We start from the raw sequence: 10,460 nt of genomic DNA, 5'->3' as shown, positions 1-10,460 counted from the left end.
GGCTGGGCAAAGCAGATTTTTAAAGTATCTAACAACATTCACATAGCTAATGATTCCTTTATAATCCTAACCTTAGATTTTCAGTAAATACTTTGGGAAATTAATATGTCAGTGCACAGAAGAAAACCTAAATGAAAGTGAAGGAGAAAGGCATTAAAAGTAGTTTACAAATGCCCAAGTGAGGCCTTTCTAAATCTGAACCAGAATGGTTTCTTGTCTTCAAGAAATGCATCAATATAAATTATTTTGAATGTTCATAAAAAAATAAATAATTATGTTCTACTGAGGGGCCTTCTGAAGACATGATTTAAAAGAAGAAAAAGGAAAAGGAAACTTTGAGTAAATCTGTTGCTGGAGAAATGAGGGGGTCCAATTTCCCTGACACTAGTGGGCATGGGGTGGTTCTTGCCATATTTTTAGAAAAAGAATCTTCTAAGATTCACATGGGAGAATGGATGGTTTTTATTTACATTCCTCAGGTGTCAAAGTCCATGCCCCTTAACCCAATCCTGAAAAAGATGCAGCTGGGGTGCCAGTAGAGCCTAAAGCAAGGCCAGTGTCCAGAGCTGCCATTCCACGTGCAGCCAGTTCTAGTTCAGCATCAGGCTAATTAAAGTCCATTAGTCTATTGTGTGGAGCCCACATGGCTGTGGGCCGCATGGATGAATGCAGGGGACTGGGCCCCCTGCAACAGGCGTCAGTTGCAAACAGCAAACAAGCAAGCCAAAAGAGTGAACTTCCTTTGTTCAGATGTTTAAATATTCAGGTTTCATGGCCTTTCAGTGGCCAAGTCTATTCTGGCCAATTCCCTGTTCCCAGGTGTGATTGATAGACAGGTAAGCACCTTCCCAAAGTATAGACACTCAACCACCATGCTCTACAGAGAAAGCAATGTATTGGTCACAATCCATACTTCACATGTAATCACTCAAACCAGGCATGCATCCAAACCGCCTTTGTCCAGGTCCTCCCCCCATCATCCAGCAGGGGAGCAGACGTGTAGAGTGTTAAATGCAGCTTTTTGGCAAAGCTGTATAAAAGGCCTACTTATACTATCTTTACTCTTTTCCTGTTAAATAATGGCCAGGTTATTGCAATGGTATCAAATTTAGTGTTGTTTTTAGTTTAGTCTTAATAGCAGTATATTCCTACTCTAATTAGTTTGACCATAGGTTCAATGCAAAATATAATTTGCTATGCATAACGATGCTTCCTAGAAAGAACTAATTACAATTAAATTTTAAAACAAAATCAAAAGACTACCATATCAGTGGTCTCCCAATCTTTATGACTGTAAAAAAATTTATACACCTCCAGTATATGTATATGTAATACTTAAGAAATAGATATGCATACTACATATTCATAAATATTAGGTGTTAGAAAACATACACAAAGTAGGAAACTTAAAAGGCTAAGATAAAAATAAACATAAATAGATATTTGGATTGTCAGTCTCTGTTTGAGGAGTACATGTTCTGCTTTTTTTTTTTTTTTCCTAATCCTTGTTGTTAAAAGTATTACGTCTGTCTCCTTTTTTCTCCCATTGACTCCTTATAACCCACCCTCAGCCACTGGCCCCAGGCCTCCATCACCCTATTGTCTGTGTCCATGGGTTATGTATATATGCAATCAAATTATTTGATTGATATCTTCCCACCCACCCCCACCTTCCCTCTGAGATTGTGCACTGTCCGCTTTAGAACACTGCTCCACAATAGTAGCATACACTTACAGTGCCAGGTCTCACTTGAAGAGCTCTAGACAAAGAACTCACTTAATCTTCATGACAACTCTCTAAAGGGACTCTGCTATTGCCTCCATTTTACAGATGAGTGATCTAAAGCTGGAAGAAGTTGGGTGATTTACTTAAGGTCACACAACTAGGTAGTGGTAGAGCTGGGGTTCAAACCCAGAATGTATAGACACTCAACCACCATGCTCTACAGAGAAAGCTCTCAACTCTTTGTCATCTCACCTCACTGCCTCCCTTACCTGCTACCTTATACTAAATTACACCATTTTAAAGATTAATAACAAATCTACTTAATATCAAAACCAAGTTATAAACACAGAAGAAGATAAAGGTGCTTTCTATAACAGAAGAGTATGTCCTTTTGTTTACCTTGCTACTCCTCAAATGCTCCCCAGCTACCCCTCCCAAAAACCTCTTTGAGCAAGCATCAATTAGAGATCTCCTGATAAGAAGAGGGAATATCTAGCTCAGGCAACTTTTTTTTTAATAATCATTATTTAGGGTATCTGCATTATCAAACTGTAAAGGTAGCATTGTAAATTATTTTCTTTGAACAATGTTCTGGGGTCAGTATAAATCCTTAGTTGCATTACTTAAAATGAAGAAAAATTATATTCTTAATTGCTTATAGGTGATATTGTTAGATACAATTCAAGAGAAAAGTAAAATTCTGTTGAATATGGACTCTCTTGCAATCTGAACTGGGTCTATAAAATATTTGTTTTTATTAGTATTTTATAAACAGAGAAATATGACTAATTGGTCACACACTTATCTACATATATAAAAGCCTAAGCAGCCGAAACCGGTTTGGCGCTCAGTGGATAGAGCGTCGGCCTGCGGACTCAAGGGTCCCAGGTTCGATTCCGGTCAAGGGCATGTACCTTGGTTGCGGGCACATCCCCAGTAGGGGGTGTGCAAGAGGCAGCTGATCGATGTTTCTCTCGCATCGAAGTTTCTAACTCTCTATCCCTCTCTCTTCCTCTCTGTAAAAAATCAATAAAATATAGAAGAAAAAAAAAAAAAAGCCTAAGCAACCATTACAACCGGATGACCAGACAACTGGTTGGTAGCTATGATGCACATCAACCACCAGGGGGCAGACACTTAATGCAGGAGCTGTCCCCTGGTGGTTAGTGCACTCCCATAGCCAACCTCCTGCAGCCGGCCAACCTCCCACAGTCCCTCCCCCCCCGCAGGCCAGCCAACCTCCTGCAGTCCCCCCACCCCCACCCCCACCCCGTTGGCTGGCCCCAATCGGGACTGCGGGAGACGGCCCCGGCCCCGATCGGCCTCAATCTCCGGCCAGGCTGAGGGACCCCACCTGTGCATGAATTCATGCACCAGGCCTCTAGTTTACAATAAGACTACAAATGAGGCTACTTAGAGGAAACTTAAAGGAGAATTAATAACAGACCAATTTCCAGTTAGAACAAATAATTGAAAGTCATGGTCAGAGTTCAAATACAGTTAGAGAAGGCCCATTGTTGATACAAAATTGTAATTAGCACCTGGTAGGTGCTCAATAAATAATTAGAACTAGCACTGACGTTATATAATGAATTAGATGATCCCCTCTATTCCATCCTAGGATATAACTATCATTAATAACACTGTATGGCAGGAAAAATTGATTCCCAAACTTTAATTTTGGATTCCAATCACAGATTAACATGGGTGTTTCATGATAGCACTGAAGAAAGTAATGACCAGTAGCCCTGGAGAGTGTGGCTCAGTGCTTAGAGCATGGGCTTGTGCACCAAAGGGTTGTGGGTTCAATCCCTGACCCACATTGGATCTCTCTCTCTCCCTCCCTCCCTTCCTTCCCTCACCTGCCCTTCCTTCCTTCCACTTTCTCTAAATATCAATGGGAAAATATTCTTGGGTGAGGATTCACACACACACACACACACACACACACACACACACACACACAAAGTAATGGCCACTCAGCAAGAAAGAAAACCTCCAATGGTGATTTTCCAAAGCCTCATCCTCCAAATCAGAGCTGCTACTGGCCACCATGAAGAGAAGAAGAACCCTCCCCACACCCCACAGTCATACCTTTGAGGGAAGGTGATTTGGAAATGATTTCCCTGGCTTAAAGGGAGGATCTCTGCTCCTTGTATAACTTGGCCTTGCTGTTCACAGACAAGGTGTTCCAGGATTAGTTTGTGATGACTGTTTGTGATTTCTATGTTATGGATTTTTAAATAACATTTCCTTGGCAGGAAATACATGTCTTTAAAGGACAAACTCCTATATAAAAAAAAAAAAAGACAGTGTATTTGCTTTGAAGCTTGACAAGTATGTATTTATTACAAGTAGAACATTTTCAAAGGAAAAAAAAATTTCTAGGTACTTATTCAGAAAAGACATTTTATGCTTTCCCCTTCTCTTTTTGAATCAATGCTCTTTATTATTTACTCTGAACATGATTAAAAATTTAGAAGTAATAAATTCCCACAACTTTAAATTAATTAGAAGACCCAAAGGTTTCCTCGGCCTTTTCTATCTTATTCCTTATGCATGTTCTAATTTTTCCTCATATTTAGTTACCAAATGCTTTCTTCATTGAATAATTACATTTCTATGTCTAAGACTTTGTCTAGGCTGAACTATACTTAAAAATGTTATTGACTCTTCTGCATTTTCTCTTTTTTCTTTAATCCTTCCCTAGCTTCAAGACAGGAAACAAATATCTACTGGTCTACATAACAAAAACTTGTTGTTCCTAAATACCAATCCGTAGACCAGTGCTGGTACAGTTTCTACCATCTGTAGAAAAGTGATAAACATAAGGTGTGTGCGTGCATGCATGCCACACACACACACACACACACACACACACACACACATTCCCCTACTGGTATAAAGGTGCCAAATGAAACTACCTTTTCTTGGAAAGCTTGTTCTTTAATCTGAAATTATGTTCTTATACTTTTTAACTTTTTAAATACTTTTCCTGCCGAAACCGGCTTGGCTCAGTGGATAGAGTGTCGGCCTGCGGACTCAAGGGTCCCAGGTTCGATTCCGGTCAAGGTCATGTACTTTGGTTGCGGGCACATCCCCAGTAGGGGGTGTGCAAGAGGCAGCTGATCGATGTTTCTCTCACATCGATGTTTCTAACTCTCTATCCCTCTCTCTTCCTCTCTGTAAAAAATCAATAAAATATATTTAAAAAAAAAAAAGACTAAATACTTTTCCTATTATATACTAACTAGAGGCCCGGTGCACGAAATTCGTGCACTGGGGGAGGGTGTCCCTCAGCCCAACCTGCACAGTCTCCAATCTGGGACCCCTTGTGGGATGTCTGACTGCCTTTTTAGGCCCGACAGGAATCGGGCCTAAAGAGGCAGTCAGACATCCCTTTCACAATCTGGGACTGCTGGCTCCCAACTGCTCGCCTGCCTGCCTGATTGCCCCTAACCACTTCTGCCTGCCAGCCTGATCACCCCCTAACCCAGTGATGGGCAACCTTTTGAGCTTAGTGTGTCAAACTTCGCCAAAAAACTGAGCATAACTCGGGTAGTGTGTCACTTTGAGGAAAAAACTAACTCCAAGACTCTAGTCGCAAATGTTTCATCCTCAGGAGCAGCAAATGTTCCATCCTCGGCATGCTGCCGCGTGTCATCAGAAATGGTTACGCGTGTCAGTGCTGACACGCGTGTCATAGGTTCGCCATCACTGCCCTAACCACTCCCCTGCCAGCCTGATCGACGCCTAACTGCTCCCCTGCCAGCCAGATCATCTCCAACTGTTCTCCCCTGACAGCCCGGTCACACCCAAATGCCCTCCCCTGCATATTCTCTCTTTATTAGATAGGGTTTTTTCTTTAACATATTGGGCAGCTCTAACTGGTTTGGCTCAGTGGATGGAGTGTCGGCCTGCAGACTCAGGGTCCCGGGTTTGATTCTGGTCAAGCGCATGTACCTTGGTTGGGGTCACATACTGCAGGAGGCAGCTGATCAATGTTTCTCTCTTATAGATGTTTCTAGCCTCTATCCTTTTCCCTTCCTCTCTGTAAAAAATCAATAAAATTTATTTAAAAAAAACATATTGGACAGTGTACCTGCTGTGGTCTTGACAAAACAGTAAAAATGTAAACCCAAACTAAAAGAGTCATAAAATAAACTCCTTAAACAGGAATTTCATGAGACTTGGAAAGGTGATATCCTGTGGTTGTTTCTTCCTTTTTTTCTTCTCTTTCTTTTTCTTGATGTTTCATCTTTTGTCCTTTCTTACTTTTCTCCTTCTATTCCTTTTCTATCCTCTCTTTCTCTAAACTTTTCCTTTGGTAGAATCATCAGTACTTGACTCGCTCCCTGGGGGGCGCGGGTGCCTCCCAGCCAGACACGCAGGGCTGCCTCTGGGAGGGGTTGGTGGCGTGGGGTTGAGGGCGCCTCCCATCCAGACACCCCAGGCTGCCTCTGGGAGGGGATGGCAGTGTGGGGTTGTGGGCGCCTCCCATCCAGACACCCCGGGTTGCCTCTGGGAGGGGATGGCAGTGTGGGGTCGTGGGCGCCTCCCATCCAGACACCCCGGGCTGCCTCTGGGAGGGGATGGCAGCGTGGGGTCGAGGGCGCCTCCCAGCCAGACACCCCGTGCTGCCTCTGGGAGGGGATGGCAGTGTGGGGTCCTGGCTGCCTCCAGGAGGGGATGGCAGTGTGGGGTCCTGGGCGCCTCCTATCCAGACACCCCGGGCTGCCTCTGGGAGGGGTTGGCGGCGTGGGGGCGCGGATGCCTCCCATCCAGACACCCCGGGCTGGGCTGCCTCTGGGAGGGGATGGCGGCGTGGGGTCACGGGCGCCTCCCAGCTGGACACTCGGGGCTGCCTCTTGGAGGGGATGGCGGTGTGGGGTCGCCGGCGCCTCCGAGCCGGACTGCCTCCCACCCGGGCTGCCTCTGGGAGGGGATGGCGGCGTGGGGTCGTGGGCGCCTCCCAGCCGGACACCCTGAACTGCCTCTGGGAGGCGTTGTCAGTGTGGGGGCGCGGATGCCTCCCAGCCAGACACCCCATGCTGCCTCTGGGAGGGGATGGCGGCGTGGGGTCGCGGGCACCTCCCAGCCGGACACCCCGGGCTGCCTCTGGGAGGGGTTGGCGGCATGGGGTCACGGAAGCCTCCCAGCTGGACACTCGGGGCTGCCTCTGGGAGGGGTTGGCGGCGTGGGGTCGGGGGCACCTCCCAGCCGGACTGCCTCCCACCTCGGGCTGCCTCTGGGAGGGGTTGGCGGCATGGGGTCGGGGGCGCCTCCCAGCCAGACACCCCGTGCTGCCTCTGGGAGGCGATGGCGGCGTGGGGTACAGACGCCTCCCAGCCTGACACTGGGCGCTGCTTCTGGGAGGGGATCGTAGCATGGGGTCCCCGGCACCTCCCAGCCGGACACCCGGGCTGCCCGGCTCTCAGCGGCAGCCCTCCCTGGGACTGGGGAACTCCCGCGAGGCTGAGCGTACTGGTCGCCGCCATCTTGTGGCTATGGGGGCCGCCATTTTTGTTGCGGAGGTACGGTTAATTTGCATACTACTCTATTATTAGATAGGACTAGAAGTCCCATGCACGAGATTCATGCACTGGCGGGGGCCAGGGGGAGTCCCTCAGCCTGGCCTGCGCCCTCTCACAGTCCAGGCCCCCTGGGGATGTCTGCCTGCTGGGGATTGGGCCTAAACTGGCAGGCAGACATCCCACTCACAGTCTGGGGCTCTCGCGGTCCAGGACCCCTTGCTTCTTACCGCCCGCCTGCAGCGGAGGCGGGAGAGGCTCCCGCCACGCCACCACCACTGCACTCGCCAGCTGTGAGCCCAACTTCTGGCTGTGCAGTGCTCCCCCTGTGGGAGCGCACTGACCACCAGGGGGCAGCTCCTGCATTGAGCGTCTGCCCCCTGGTGGTCAGTGCACGTCATAGCGACCAGTTGTTCCACTGTTCGATGTGCATATTGTGCTTTTATTGTATAGGATGGAAATGGTAGTTTCTTTACTACCCTGGCTTAAAGAGAGTAAATGTTTTTATTATTTGTCAAAATAATTAGGCTATCCTCAGAATTTATTTTTTGATTTTCAAAACTTTGGGGAGAAATTTCCCTAGTCTTTGAAATTCAAAAGTCTGGGAGCCACTCAAACAAATAATTGACTTGACTCTTCTTTGTTAACCTCTTTGCAATGCAATCTCTTTATTACGTTTACTTAACATGTTATTTATTTAATTAAACTTACTAGATGCCATTCCTTTAACTCCATTCCCTTCAACAATCACATAATAGAAGTAGAAAAATTAGAATGTCTTGTTTTAATCTATACAATGCTTAAACTATTTCAGGTAAAGATAGGTGCCTAATTATTACTGTCCAAAGCTGGTATTAGAAAATCTTGTTTCTATTTCAAAAATACTGTAGGAAAATTATTTTGTTTGATGAAATAATCTTTTTTTAAAATCAGTATATTTCTAAAATGCTATAAGGAAACAAACATGAGCAACACTGTGTGCTAATGTCAAAATGAAGTTAGCAATAACTCAGAAGATGGTATGTAAGAAGGTGAATGTTATGTTCAGTAATAAACAGTAATGTATTCACAGGGATTATGGCTAAGCTACTTCACTTTTTTATTAAACACCTAGACAATTCACCTCTGAAGAACTAAGCAACTACTAAACCAATTTAATGTAAATTCGTTTTGGGTGCTAAGTCCTGAATTTCACTTCTAGTTCCATTATTAAGCAATTGTGTGACCTTGATAAGTTATTTCACTGCCCTGAATCTTAACATTTTTGTACATAAAAAGACAAGGCATAAATTAGATGATTTATCAAATAATCTAATTCTTTGTGATTCTAACATTAAAAATAACCTCTTCAAAGGAAATTCTACCATTTTCAATAAAACAGATGAGCCTAGAAGACATTGTGCTAAGTGAAATAAGTCAGACACGGAAAGAAAAGTACTGCATGACCTCACTTATATTTGGAATTTAAAAACATCAAACTCAAAATCAGACAGTAGGATGATGGTTGCCATAGACTGGGGAGTGGGAGGAATAAGGAGATATTGGTCACAGGATACAAAAGTTCACTTATGTATGATGAGTAAATTCTCGAGAGCTGAAGTATAGCATAATGACAATAATTCACAACACTCTATTATATACTTGCAGTTTTCTAAGGGGATAGATCTTAAATCTCCTCAAAACACATACATACAGACAAGTCGCTATGTAGAGGTGACATAATATTTTGGCTTAATTATGGTGATCTTTTCAATGTTATATATAGACATCAACATCCAGTTGTACACTCTAAATATGTATATAATTCCTATATGTAAAAGATACCTTAATAAAAGATACTTTATTAGGTATCTTTTCTTATAGACTTTATTAGGTATCTATTCTTATAGACTTGCAGAATCTGAAGAAATTCAGATTCTGCAAGTCTATTTGAATAAGCAGAGCTGAGATCTTGAATTATGGAATCAACAACTCCAAATCCTGGTATTATAACCTCCTGTAATGGCCCCAATTATCTGACTGGTTTTAGCATAATTTTTAAAAAGTCATCACAGTACACTCAATTTGAAATCTCTTTAAGAAAACATGGCATAGAATCATTTAAAAAGGAGGATTTTTTTAAAGTAAAATAAAAGATAGGGCACAGGAACTTCTAAATGGCTTGGAATCACTGTGATTAGTCAACTCCTATAAGAGCAGAATAGTAATACAGTTATGAATATAGTCCCTGGTGACTTACTGCTTGACTCATCCAAAATTGTGCCCTTCCCACTCCAGTTAAAATGTTATCTCCCATCAAAATATGACACCCAAAAACAACATGCCAGTAACTCTAGGCCTTGGGGAACTACAATGAATATCATTCAAATTAATTCTGACTGACATTTTGGTAAATCACCTCTCGAAGTCAGGAAGGGAACATTTTAAAGCACTTGAATAGTGCCAAAATAGTCAGGAGTAAACCCACATTTATCACTCAGGAGGTGAAGTGCCAGGAGACTCTGAATCCAGAAAAATGGCAGCCACATCATCTCAACTGGAACATGAGTGATGGGTCTTTGTCAACAATATCAAGTTAGCAATTCCCACTATACACATGGTTTAGCAGGTAAGATATAGAAATAGAAGTACAGTACTTATGTGCTGTATAGAAATAGGAGTACAGTACTTATGTGCATTCATTCATATTTTAGAAAGATAGCTCAATCATTTTAATAAATTTAATTCTCAATAATTCTCAATAAAATTAAGAGCAAGGCTTTGGAATCCACAAGAACCTATTCATACATGGGTTCTGCCACTTATCAGCCATTGGGCTTCAAGAAAGTTAATTTCTCTAAGCCTCAGTTTTCTGAAATGTAAAATACAGGTGATGAAAACATATTTTATATGGCCAATTGCTGGAGTAAATGAGATGGTGCATATACACTGTTCAGCAAAATGCTGGGCATAAATTAGCAAAAGTTAGCTATTGTTGCTATATGTATCTAAAATAGTTAAAGCTTGAGCCCATTACACTTTCATTACAAATGGGACCAATAATAAAATAATGACCTAGAATTATATTTGTATATAATCGTTCTATTTCGTGTATAATAACCCTTTCAGAGTGAAGAAGTTAGTATTTATTGAGCATTTACTATGCCAGACACCATGTTGGGTCCTTTACCTATATTTACACCCATTGGCTCATGTAATCCTCT

This window comes from Cnephaeus nilssonii (assembly GCF_951640355.1).
Source record: "Cnephaeus nilssonii genome assembly, chromosome: 4".
NCBI lineage: Eukaryota > Metazoa > Chordata > Mammalia > Chiroptera > Vespertilionidae > Cnephaeus > Cnephaeus nilssonii.
Note: the sequence above shows the minus strand (reverse complement) of the source record.